At 45.2% G+C, this 12,637-nt stretch overlaps 1 protein-coding gene across 2 annotated transcripts in view; it reads left to right on the forward strand.

Moving 5' to 3' along the window:
• The first annotated feature begins 9,439 nt into the window (after window positions 1-9,439).
• Fam20b (FAM20B glycosaminoglycan xylosylkinase) overlaps window positions 9,440-12,637 on the forward strand; it is a 41,055-nt gene continuing 37,857 nt past the window's right edge. Inside the window, exon 1 of one of the 2 annotated variants that reach the window (XM_059280511.1) lies at window positions 9,440-9,533. The gene's annotated coding sequence lies outside the window, so the exon portion shown is untranslated. Of the gene's footprint in view, window positions 9,534-9,690; window positions 10,236-12,637 lie in introns of those variants that run through there. The other variant, XM_059280510.1, reaches the window with a different exon arrangement.

Raw genomic sequence — 12,637 nt, forward strand, 5'->3', positions numbered from 1 at the left:
GAGGTAATGCTCCTTTACCTCAAGCTTATAGTCCCACTGTGCCAAGCACCTTGTACTCCTTCCCGGGCCAATTCCTTGTTCCACAGGTACCTAGCCTCAAGGAGATGGTCACAAACTAGAGGAAAAGGGACTGTTCAGTATTTAAAGATCTGTGTCTGTATATCTACAGACATGTGCCACAATGACATTTCATTCAACGACAGCCTGCATCTACAGGTCGTGTTCCGTACATTATAATGAAGCTAAAAAGTTCCTATGACCATCTTTGAGTAAGTGCGTGCTCTGATATTGGCACAGGGATGAAATTGCCTGATGATGAATTCATCAGATCATATTTCATGAAGCAGTTCGTGTGTGTGTGTGTGTGTGTGTGTGTGTACACTTAAGTTTAGCAAGTGGCTTGAAGAAGAGGCCAGTTTCTCTGGTCTTCTCCTCCTGGTGTTCGTGCTTATCTTATCTTGGTCTACTTTGCTCTCTTCCCTTTGTGCTCGACAGCTCCAGGTGTTTGAAAGGTCAGGCCTCCCTGGAAGCAACCATGGAGAGGAGGCAGCTGAACCGTACAGGACACTGGCTTCCTGCCCATCTTCCTCATCCTTGCTCACTGCAGGCTGTATTTCTCTAGAGAGAAATAATTGGTTTCTTATAGAAGGTCTTCTGAAAACCAACCCGCTTACCCCAAACCAGCCATAATCAGCTTGCACTATATATAAACTCACCAGTTCAACTTACCTTTGTCCTATAATGATGCCAACCTTGCACAATCCAGCCTAGGAATGTGATCCTGGCTTAGCCAAGATCAATGATCGTCAGCTTTGGTTACAAGGTAGAATAGACTTAGAACTTGGCAAAAAAAAAAAAAATCTTTGTAGGATCCCACCCATCATAATTAAATTCCAATCTTCGAGTATAGGGGCAGGTGTAAAGATGCGTTGACTGCTTATGCAGCCTGCTGGAGAATTGCAGCTCTAGAAGATTTCAGAAGGTCCAGAAGAGAGGCTCAAAGCACATGTTACTGCTCATGGTAGATACTTGCTGGTTTTGAAAATGTATGAAGAACCCAGGCTGTCCATGTAACTGCAACTACTTCATGCAGTAAAGTGAGTTCATGAAAAACAAAGCATTTAGGTGGGCCATGATGATGCACACCTTTAGTCCCAGCAGGCAGAGTCAGGTGGATCTCTGTGAGTTTGGGGCCAGCCTGGTCTACATAGTAAGTTTCAGGTCAGCTGGGGCTACAGAGAGAGACACTGTTTAAAAAAAAACAGAAACAGCCTGGCAGTGGTGGTGCACACCTTTAATTCCAGCACTCAGAAGGCAGAACCAGGCGGGTCTCTGAATTTGAGGCCAGCCTGGGCTACAGAGTGAGTTCCAAGAAAGGCGCAAAGCTGCACAGAGAAACCCTGTCTCAAAAAAACAAACCAAACCAAACCAAAACAAAGCAGAAAAAACAAAAATAAATTAAAAAAAAAAACAGAAACAAAAACAAAGAGCTTCTCTGCTTCCTCTACATAGACACAGCAGCTATTAAATGAACTGCTCAGGGTACGTGGTGCTGACTCAGCCACACTACAGAGTTGCTTCCCTTGAGAATTGGCGGTTGGGATCTGTAGAATTATCTCTGCTCAAACAGCAGACAGGCCATGTGTGGCACTAAAGAAAGCCATAGCAGACTGGAATGTTTTCAAAGATGTGGCCCTGGACATTTACTGAGGAGTGCACACCACAACATAGCATACAACTTGGTCTTTAAACTGCTGTTGCTACACAGGGCAGTTAAGGGAATCACAGCTGTGACAGCTATGACAGCTGTGGTCCTCTGTGTTCTCATTAACCAAAGACTTTCACTCTCTTATTATTGTTTTTCCTTTCATGTGCATATTTTAAAAAATAGAGCTAAACAGATTTTACAGTGAGAGAAAATGGTCCATACTATCTTGGGAGTGATGATAATATTTTAAAATCCAGGTATAATAATGTTGACTCACTTTGTAAATATACTAAAAGGCAGTGAATCATATGCTTTAAACTTGTATCTCAATGATGCAGCTATTTAAAAAGTATTACAAGAGTAGAAAAAAATAACTGGAAGAGTTCTATACCTTTCAGAACATGTGGCCTGAATCTCTCAGCAAAGAAGCTGCCTTTGCATGTGTAGGTGGTGCATGATGCTGCCTTGGGACATGAATGACTTGCTCAGGTGGTATCAGTAGAGGTGCCCTGTGAAGGGTTAGGTGGGCAGTCTACTACCATCAGAATGGAGAGGGCTGAGGGCAACTCTGCAGAGGTGTTAACAAAAATGAAAGAAAGGCATCTGCTCTATTGGGAAAGAAAGGCAGAAGCTACTGTCTGGTGTTGTGGGATAATGCTCTTGTACACTGTAAAGATTTGTCACTTGAATTGGTTTAATAAAACATTGATTGGCCAGAAGCCAGGCAAGATGTATAGGCAGGACGAGCAGACTAGGAGAATGCTGGGAAGAGGAAAGGCAGAATCAGGAGTTGCCAGCCAGATGCCGAAGAAACAAGATGAGAATGTCAAACTGAGAAAAGGTATCAAGACAGGTGGCTAAACATAGATAAGAATTATGGCTTAATTTAAATGTAAGAGCTAGTCAGTAATAAGCCTGAGCTAATGGCCAAGCAGTTATAATTAATATAAGCTTCTATATGGTAATTTGGGAAGCGACTGTTGGGTTTTGAGATTTGTTGGTCGTACAGAAACTTCTGCCAACCAATGGTGCCCAACATGAGACAACTACATCCACATAAAACCTGAAAGAGCTTAGGAAAGGATTCTGAACACATAAATACAGAATCAAATGTGGCTTCTTGGTAACCACTTTTTCTCCAGTGGACTCAGTTTGCTGGCAGCAAGCAGAGGCATGACTCCTTTAAGAGACTGTTTCCTGCCAGGCGGTGGTAGCACACTCCTTTAATCCCAGCACTCGGGAGGCAGAGCCAGGTGGATCTTTATGAGTTCGAGGCCAGTCTAGTCTACAGAGTGAGATCCAGGGCAGGCACCAAAACTATACAGAGAAACCTTGTCTAAAAAAAAAAAAAAAAAAAAAAAAGAGAGAGAGAGAGAGAGAGAGAGAGACGGTTTCCTGACTCAGCATTAGTAGCAAAAACCTCACTACTCTTTTAAGAGGCCCTGCTGCCAAACACTTATATGGTGTTTATGAGCAGCTGGCAGAACACTACTCAGTGTTTGTGTGGACCTAAAACTTCCCCAGAGTTGGGGATGATACATGTGGCTCCTGCCAGTATCTCTGCCATGAAACTAGACTCTCAGGAAGCCAAGGAGTGGGGTGGAGCCAGCCATTTTAATCCAGCTGCTTTAATCATAGCCACACCTGTTTAGCAGATTAAATGCTTATGTGGTCAGAAAAAGATAAAGAGATGCAGTAAAGACAGATTCAGAAAGAAAAAAAAACCAACAACCTCTAAACAGTTCACAGTGTCTTTAAAAATATAGGTAGGCTTGGGACAGTAAAGATAAGGTATACACAGTCATAAAAAAAATATAGTTTTAAAATAATAAAATGCTTAAAAAGGGAATAAAGTAATATAAAAAAGCCATGTAAAGATGGAAAATACACAGAGAATCTGGATACTGTATGTTATTGTGTTGTTTTTGAGCTGTTTGACTACTGAGGAAAGAGCAACAGCTGCTAAGAGACATTTGATTATAAATGTTGCTGAATTAATCCAACCTATATATTTTGAAAATGCCTTGATTTCAAAATTTAAGTCAAAAGACATGTTACTTTGGAGGGTTATGCCTTTATTTCCAAGGAAATGAGAGGCTGTAGATTCATTCTGTGTTAAGAAAAATCAGATTTGATCAATGAAGATCTGAAAAAATTCTAATGGGAACAGATGGCCCAGATGATCCAGTGTTTCAGAGCATCTCTGTTGTAGTTTTCTCTGAGTTCTGCATCCAGAAAGGCTTCAAGACTGCTGGCTGAGATGATCCAGACTTACAGACTACTCCAATCAGGACTTGACCATAATCCTAAACTTTCTCAGGGTCCCAATAAGATTAACAGTGCCCCCAATCAGCAGGAAGTAGCCTAGAAAACACATTTCAAAAAAATGGATGATAGATGTTTGTTTTTGTTTAGGGGTTTTGGGTACAAATTGTTATTGGTCATAACTGATCTCTTTCTAAAAGAAGAAAGGGGGTATGATATAGAAATGATGAGAAAAAGGGTAGATTATTAAATCTACTTTAATCCAAAAAACAACTGTTAATCTTACATATTTTACATCAATATGGATCTTAGTTTATTGATGGCAAATTTAAAGTTAATTTTGTTATACTGTATGTATATTTCTATTCTTATTTAGGTGCAATACATTTAAAATGTAATATATAATTTAAAAATATGGGTTAATAATCATCTATAATTGCAAACTTATGGTCATACAAGGTCATACAGAGATATATTTCAGATAGATAGGCAATCTTCAAACACTTCAAAGACCTACAGAATACGGCATTTAAAATGTTTTAAGAACTTAGACTTTTCTCGACAATGAGACACATCTGCTCCTGGTATCACCAATTACTTCAAAGAGGATGATTGGCATTGAAGAAACTCCATATGGAGTTTGTTTTCTTTATGGCAAAAGCTAGCCATGTGGATAAAAAAAGTGCCCTTGCTCAACTACTGACAATAAGCTGTACAAATTGGACAAGCAGGACACAAAAGAAAATGACTGCAGAACTTTGCCAAGATCAGGTGGGACAGCCCTTCAAAAATCCTGCTTCACAGATAAGTCTGTCAAATATGCTAGGCCTGTAGGCTGAAGATGGATGCCCCAACATTGCAGAGGAACTTTGGGTGACTATCTGGGCAGCCTGATGTTCCTGTCATTAAGTAACATTACATCCTTCTGGAGTCTTTGATCCAGTTGAAGACTAGATAGTTATAGTTTTCTTTAGTTATAATAAAAGATAAATTAGATACAAAACTTTTGACTCACCAAGATAAGATAGATAATTAAATATTTTCTCTAATTTTGTCAAATGCAAATGAATTGGATAGTGTTACTATAATTCTTACTTAACAACTGTTTTTGTTTTACTATATTAAGGTTAAAACTTTCCATTTTAATTAAACAAAAAAGGAGATATGCTGTGGGATAATGCTTTTGTACACTGTAAAGATTTGTTACTTGAATTGTTTTAATAAAATATGATTGGCCAGTAGCCAGGCAGGAAAATATAGGTGGGGCAAGCAGACTAGGAGAATGCTGGGAAGAGGAAGGGTGGAGTCAGGAGTCACCAGCCAGATGCAGAGGAAACAAGATGAGAATGTCAAAATGAGAAAAGGTACCAAGCCATGTGGCTAAACATAGATAAGAATTATGGGTTGCCAGGTGGTGGTGGTATACGCCTTTATTCCCAGCACTTGGGAGGCAGAGCTAGGTGGATCTCTTTTGAGTTTGAGGCCAGTCTGGTCTACAGAACTAGTTCCAGGACAGGCTCCAAAACTACACAGAGAAACCCTGTCTCAAAAAAAAAAAAAAAAAAAAAAAAGAATTATGGGTTAATTTAAATGTAAGAGCTAGTCAGTAATAAGCCTGAGCTAATGGCCAAGCAGTTATAATTAATATAAGCTTCTATATGATAATTTGGGAAATGGCTGCTGGGTATTTGGGAGTTGTTGGTGGAACAGAAACTTCTGCCAACAGTCAGTCCAGGGAGAGCCTCTTGCAGAGAACAAGACTTCCTAGAGGCAGCTGAGATGAGCACCCCTTCCTAGCAGGGAATGGCAGAATCTGTGTCTGCTCCATCACTCCCTAACCTTCCTTGCCGCCCTCTCCCCAGGCTCGTAGACAGAGTTTCCTGAGGGCTCTCCTCAGCTAGCTTGATGTAGAATTCGCCTATCGGTTTCAAGGGGAGCCATCATGGTGGGCGTATTAAGTAGGTTCAGAGAAACAATGTGTGCTGCCTTTGTGTGTGCAGGGGTAGAAGGAAATGCTTCCCTAATACCTCACGTTTGCTGGAGGCCTGGGACTTGACAAATGGACCGAGGCTTGGAAGTTCTGGAGCAGTTTTTAGGAAATGGTTAAAATGACGGAGGGAGCAAGCGCCAGGCACCTGGTCCTACAGGATCTGCTGTCCTCAAGCTTCTCTTTAAAGGGGCATGTCTATACATCCTTGTATGGTGCTGACTCTAGAGAAGACACAGGGATCACCACAACGCTGTCCTTGGCATTGAAAGGCTTTGTACCCATGGGAATGGTGACTGAGAAATCCCCCAAACTTCAATAAACCATGCCATCAGAGAGGTCCAACCAAGGCACTGGGCTCCCAAGAGGTTCAGAAAAGGAAACACGCTGGAAAGCCCATGAAAGGTCAAATGACATGGAGAGACAGTTAGCACTCCTGAGGCTGGGTGAGGGAGGAGTCAGTCTCACTGACAGGGAAAGCTGCCCTAGTGAGCCCTGTGGGAGGAGTTTAAAGAATGCACTAGAGAGGAACGCTGGAACTGCATATACCAAGCGGGAAGGTTCCTGGTGAATTGTTCAGGCCATAGGCTAGCCTCTGGTAGCATTCCACACTTGGGCTAGTTACTGCTATTCCTTCGCTGAGGGTGGTCCACTGCTCTCCGTGGGAGAGGGACAACCCATTTCCTGCTCCGGTTTCAACTCAATGAGCTGCAACCTGTGCACCTGGAGAAGGCGCTCCATTACATTAAGTCACAGTTTGTGGCTTTAAGAGCCTTGCAGTCTGGGGCCCAGGGAGAGAAAGGCCAAGAGGAGATTAACTGGATACTTAAAACCACAGTCCATCCCACGACTGGGGAAAGGAATACAACTCTACAAGTGATCTGAATCCCAGAAGGAACACCACTGAGCCTGAAAGCTTCCCAGAGATGGGGCTGGGGCCCTCTTCATCTCTGCACGGTTGCCTGGCACTCGTGTTCAGTAGATGAATGAATGTACAAAGAATGAATGAATGAACACATCTACCCTGTGTTATCTGCCCAGGATATCAGTTATAACTTCTCATCACACTGCACAGCTTTGGGTTCATATTGTTATTCTCTGCTCCCACCCATATTTTGCCCACCTCAATCCTTCTTCCCTGACAGCTCCAGCCCACACTCTTCCCAGACTCTGATTCAGAGTCTGTGCTGCATAATTTAGGTGTCCTGTCTCCCTGCAGCTGCTTCCCGTGTACTAGTCACTCGTATTTAGACGATCACCTCCCTCAAGACACTGAGACTATATTGACTGTGGGTGCTGTTACAGGCCTGAGGATGTCATGGAGTGTCAGGCACAGTACTGGTGCGGTGTATGCAGTCACAGAGAGCCTCAGTAATGCAGCCTGGTGACAGAAAAGCCGAGACAGACTAAGTGTTCTGTGTGAAAGCCTTTGAGACAGACATTCTGAACCCTCTGAGGAAGAAGAGTGTTTTTACTGCAGTATGTGGGATGGATATGAAATTAAGCACCTGACTGGGTTGTCTCCACGGGCCAGGAACCCTCCTTCAGAGAAGCATCATCTCCAGGAAGCTAGGCTTCAGGATGAGCCAGCCTTCCCCTGAGTAGTGACAGGGGCAGAGTCCGTCCTCAGTGTCATTAGAATGACAGAGAAGAAGGGATATTTTTGGGTGCAGTGTTTGAGAGGAACTGTTGACTTCCTTGCAGGGTTCTTGGGGGGAGGAGAGAGGAAATGAGGAACTATTAGATAGAAATACAGGCTTAGATGGAGAAAAAGACAGAGATGCAGGATAGCTTGGGGAGGGGGCTGGGTCAATACCTAGCCACCTTGTCCTTTATTCTAATGGATTTCTTATACACTACCAAGGGGAGAGGCAAAAGACCTCTCCCTTTCAAGATCAAAGTACAACGTACAGCCAAGTGTAGACCCTTCAAAACACCTGGTAACCATGCCCTTGGTTCAATCATCCCATTATGCAGCCCTGCTGGGTAAAGCAAGTTCAGATTCTCTGACCTTGAGTAAGGCCATACTAGGGAGCCTCTGTGGGCCCCCACATGTGGGAAGAAGAGCTGACTGCCAGCAGACCCATGTTCCTGTTGGGAAATAAGGCAGATTCTCATTATCATCCGGCCAATTTCCCCAAGAATTGTGCATTCTATGGTCAGCTAACGACCCCAAACCTCCTCCACTCCATGCAGTAAAAGGCTGACACAGTGCCTTTGCCGCTGGCCTGTCCACTCCTTACAGTGATTAATGCTTCCAGTAGTGATTAATGCTGCTTTTCCTCACTAGATTGTCTGGGGTTGGGTGTCAAGTCCAATAGTTCCTCTGGATTTCCTCATTGAAAGTGCTCAACACACACACGCATAACAACTAACTTCACACAATAATGTATTTTCTGCACACATTTCCTATTTAAGCCTCACAGCAGTCTTGTGAAATAGGTACTGTGATTAACTGCCATTTTCCAAGGAACCTCATACTCAGAGATGTTAACTGGTATACCCTAAGGCATACAGGCAGGGAAAAAAAAAGTCCGACCATTTCTTTTCTTCTTGAAAGAAAGGCCTGCTTAGTCCCCATCCCCCACCCCTTACAAATGGTATCCCATGAAGAACATACACCATAATATTTTAGGGTCAGGCAGACTATGTGTAAGATGAGTATATGGTGAATAAATGTATGCATTATACAGTAGATGCTGTGTATGGAGTAAGTGGAAAGGACACGCATTAAGTGGAGGGGGAGGAGCATCTCATTCACGCGGCTGGAGTCTAGTGGGTGGGTGCAGGGCGCTGGAAATCAAGACGCGTCTGATTTGCCCTCTTGCGGCTTACAGTCCACCGTGAGGGACAAACCTAAAGCAACTGCTATTACAATAAAATCAGGATCTTTGTTACGTGCTACTGAAAAGGTATAGCGGGGAGCTCTGCTCTGGCCCGAAGTTTTAGCAATTCCCACGGTGGGAAGTCTGGCCTCTTTTGGTCAGGGAAGGACACTTTCAGGTAGAATCTCCAAGGAGAAGTCAAGACAGCAGAGCGAAAGAAAGAAAGAAAATCATTTCTTCCTAAAAGAACTTCACCTAGATGACTGCGGGAAAGCAAAAGTGGAGGTAAGAGAGAAGCCAGAAGCTAGTTGATGTCAACCGGCTCGGGCATACCCGCGGACGGCGGCTGCGGCGGAGTTGAACGGGGGTGGGAGTGAAGGGGTTAAAGAGGGCGGCCCGGAGCGGCCCGGTAGTCCCGCCCACCCGCCACGGGGGCGGGGCCGCGCCCGGTGCGCGCTGGGATTGGCCGTGGGGAGGGCGTTCCGCGAGGACCGTACCAACAGCCGAGCGGCGCGGAGGCGGGGGTGGGTGTGGAGCGGCCGGCTCCGCGGGGAGCGGCGGCCGGGGAATGGCCGGGCTGGCAGTGGGCGGGAGCCGCAGTGGCGGCGGCGGCGGCGGCGGCGGCGGCGGCGGCTGGGGGCGGTGAGCGCGGCGTGGGGCTGCCCCTCCCCGGAGGCGGCGGGGGCGGCCGGGGCCGCGCCGCACCGCACCGCGCGGGCGGCTATGGAGCGAGCCTGAGGCCCGCCAGGTGAGCGGCGCGGCGGGAGAGGGGTGCGCGACATCTCCCCCCCCACCCCGGGCGCGGCGGGAGGGAGGGCGGGAAAGCGCGGGCGCTGGGGGCGGGGCACCTCCCTCTGGGGCCGGATGCGGGGCTCCCGGCTTCCCCGCGAGGCTGCGGGCGGCTCGGCCGGTGGAGCCGGCCCTGCGGAGGCGCGGACGGTCGGGAGTCCTTGCGGCGACCGGCGCTCGCTGCCGAGCCCTGTTCCCCAGAGGCGCCTGGCCCTGGCGTCGCCCTCCGATCACGCTAAGCTGGTGTCGGTGGCCCAGGGAGGAGCTGCGCTCTCGCCGGGTCCCTGCCGGGCCCGCCCGGTGGCCGAGGAGCGCGAGTGACCTGCAGGCCCTGGGTCGGAGAGAGCAGCCGTGTCCTGGGGTCGGGCGCTCGGTGCGCCGTGGGGCACAACTTGAGAGGAGACCGTAGTCCAGAGCGGGCTGCGCTGGCGGTTTCATTTCCGGGTGTGATGATGGCCCGGCGTTTCAGAGCGAACTCAGACGTTGCCTTCACGCCGAATGTGAACGTTGTCAAGCCGTGTCCTTGATTGTGGATAAGACATTCTTTTTAATCAGGAGTCAGTTAGCTGTCAGGCTCCTGATAAAAAGGAGAAAAGGGGGAACAAGGCGTGGATGGTCCTTACACAATTACTTCGTTAAAAGACTATCTCCAGTAGGATGGGTAAGGAGTTTACAATTGCGGAAAAGAAACGTTGAACGTTGTCACTTGGGTCTAGGGCCAGGTGTCAGGGTCATCTACTCAGCCACTTTCCCTCTGGACGTTTGACGGCTCACGTCGGAAGGAAAAAAGAATGCCATCTTTTCACTATTGAGGCCTACACTTTGTAATACAATCAGTAATCGGGTAAAGTCAAGATTGTCCTTTATTAACCATGCCTATATTACTTGGGTTGAAAGTCCATGCATGAATTCCACCGGGCTAGTGATTTCATTGTGCTCCTCCTTCCCTGAATTTATGCAAGACCCGAGAGCACTTCTGCATGTCATTTATCGTCCTGAGAAACAGGTTCAGGTATTAAAGATGCTAAATTATTTGTGTAGGCTCTGAACCAATTTAAGGTAACTTTAAAATTACTAAGTTAATAACTTTCTTAAAGTTTGTGAAGATGTTGAATTTTGTGTCCCAGAACCAACAGTTAGCCATCAACAAGATTCCCATTGCACATTTGAAAATTCGTATCAAAGGAGAGCAATGCAGAGCTTGGGGCGTCCCTTTAATCCCAGCCCTCGGGAGGCAGAGGCAAGAGGATCTCTGTGAGTTTGAGGCCAGCCTGGTCTACAGAGCGAGTTCCAGGACAGGCACCAAAGCTACACAGAGGAATGCTGTTTCAAAAAAATAAAATTAAATTTTTAAAAATCTGGCTGGGAGGTGGTGGTGCACACCTTTACTCCCAGCACGTAGGAGGCAGAGGCAGGTGGTTTGAGGCCAGCCTGGTCTGCTTCAGAGCTAGTTCCATGACAGCCAGGGCGACACAGTCAAACCCTGTCTCAAAAACAAACCAAAAAAAAAAAAAAAAGAAAGAAAGAAAGAAAGAAAGAAAAGAAAAAGAAAAAATCTGGGATTAATAGCTTTCCTTGTGAAAATGGGGTTGATTTGTTTTTTGTTTGTTTTTTTGGTTTTTCAAGACAGGGTTTCTCTGTGTAGCTTTGTGCCTCTCCTGGAACTCACTTGGTAGCCCAGGCTGACCTCGAACTCACAGAGATCCGCCTGGCTCTGCCTCCTGAGTGCTGGGATTAAAGACGTACGCCACCACCGCCTGGCTGATTTGTTTTTTTAAAGCTAGTGAGAAAATAGGTACACTTTGTTTAACCACATGCCTTTTTTTTGTATGTATATATTTTGAACAAATGTATACTTTGAAAAAAGCAAGTCACTGGCTTATTTTTCATAATTTTTAATATCGTAATTATTTTATGCTAAGTTAATGATTATTTGCTTTTAGTCACTTCTCTTAATTTCTATTTCAGGTTTTTCATACAGCCTTAAAGCTTCTGATGTTTTTAAAAATCTTTTCTGAATTTTCAATTCCTCAGTGAAATTTTCTGTCTGTTCTTGGGACATGAATTAGCTCCCTATGATTACTATGTCAGTGCTGTAAGTGTAATGCCAGGAAGTTCCGCCTTCAAGTTGATAACTATTTAAATTTTAACTCTAAGATCTCACTCTAGAGACTGCTGTTAGAGTGCACAGTTACAGTTAGAAGGAGATAAGGATGTCAGGTCGAGCTGTGATTGCATACGAGGTGATTTTGTGGATTGGGGTAGGGAGCACTGTTACCCTGAGATCCTACAGCTGTAATTCATAGGGTGCATAGTAGATGTACATGAGTTATTTGTTGAATTAATAAATGAAAATTAGTGTGAGGAAAACATAGATATTCTGGTGCAAATACTAGATTTTTTAGCCCCCCCCCCATTCCAATCGGAAGGAATAATTTAAAAAAAAAAAAAAAGCCAAGGCTATGTGTTTCAGATTTCTGCTGGAAATGTGCTGTTAAGGCGAGTGTCTGCAAAGGGTATTGTTTATTGGTGGTGTCTTGAGATTCTGTCCTGTGATTATATGGTGTTCCAGCCACCTGCAGCCTGTCCAAGTCTGGTCATGGGGAGCTGCACACACTTTCTCCTGCCACCTGTGTTGGCTGAGCAGTTGGATGGAGGGCCAGTGTTTTTACCTTAATAGAAGAATTCTTGGAAATAACCATACCAGCAGCATCAATGCTGACTATCCGCATGTCCCTTATATTGGAGATGGGAAAGGAAGGTTCTGTCTCCCTTAAGTACTTCTCCAGCACCTGCACATCTTCCCTCTTTTCCTTCTTTGTGACTAATGAGTTCAATAACGTGAGCCTGGGGTGCAGAACATAAGTCCTTACTTTGCTACTGAAATTCCTTTCTGACTAACTTAAAATGTCAGGATAACAGCGAGAGCTGCCTAGAGGAGAATATAATGCAGAGATCCTCTGCTACGTGGGTTTGATTACAGAAATTAATAAACTCTTCTCTAAATAATGAAAAGGTCTTCTGATGCAGGTTTTTTTCTTGCCAAAAACAGAAGAAATGCCT

This window comes from Peromyscus eremicus, chromosome 15 (genome assembly GCF_949786415.1).
Source record: "Peromyscus eremicus chromosome 15, PerEre_H2_v1, whole genome shotgun sequence".
Classification (NCBI taxonomy): Eukaryota; Metazoa; Chordata; class Mammalia; order Rodentia; family Cricetidae; genus Peromyscus; species Peromyscus eremicus.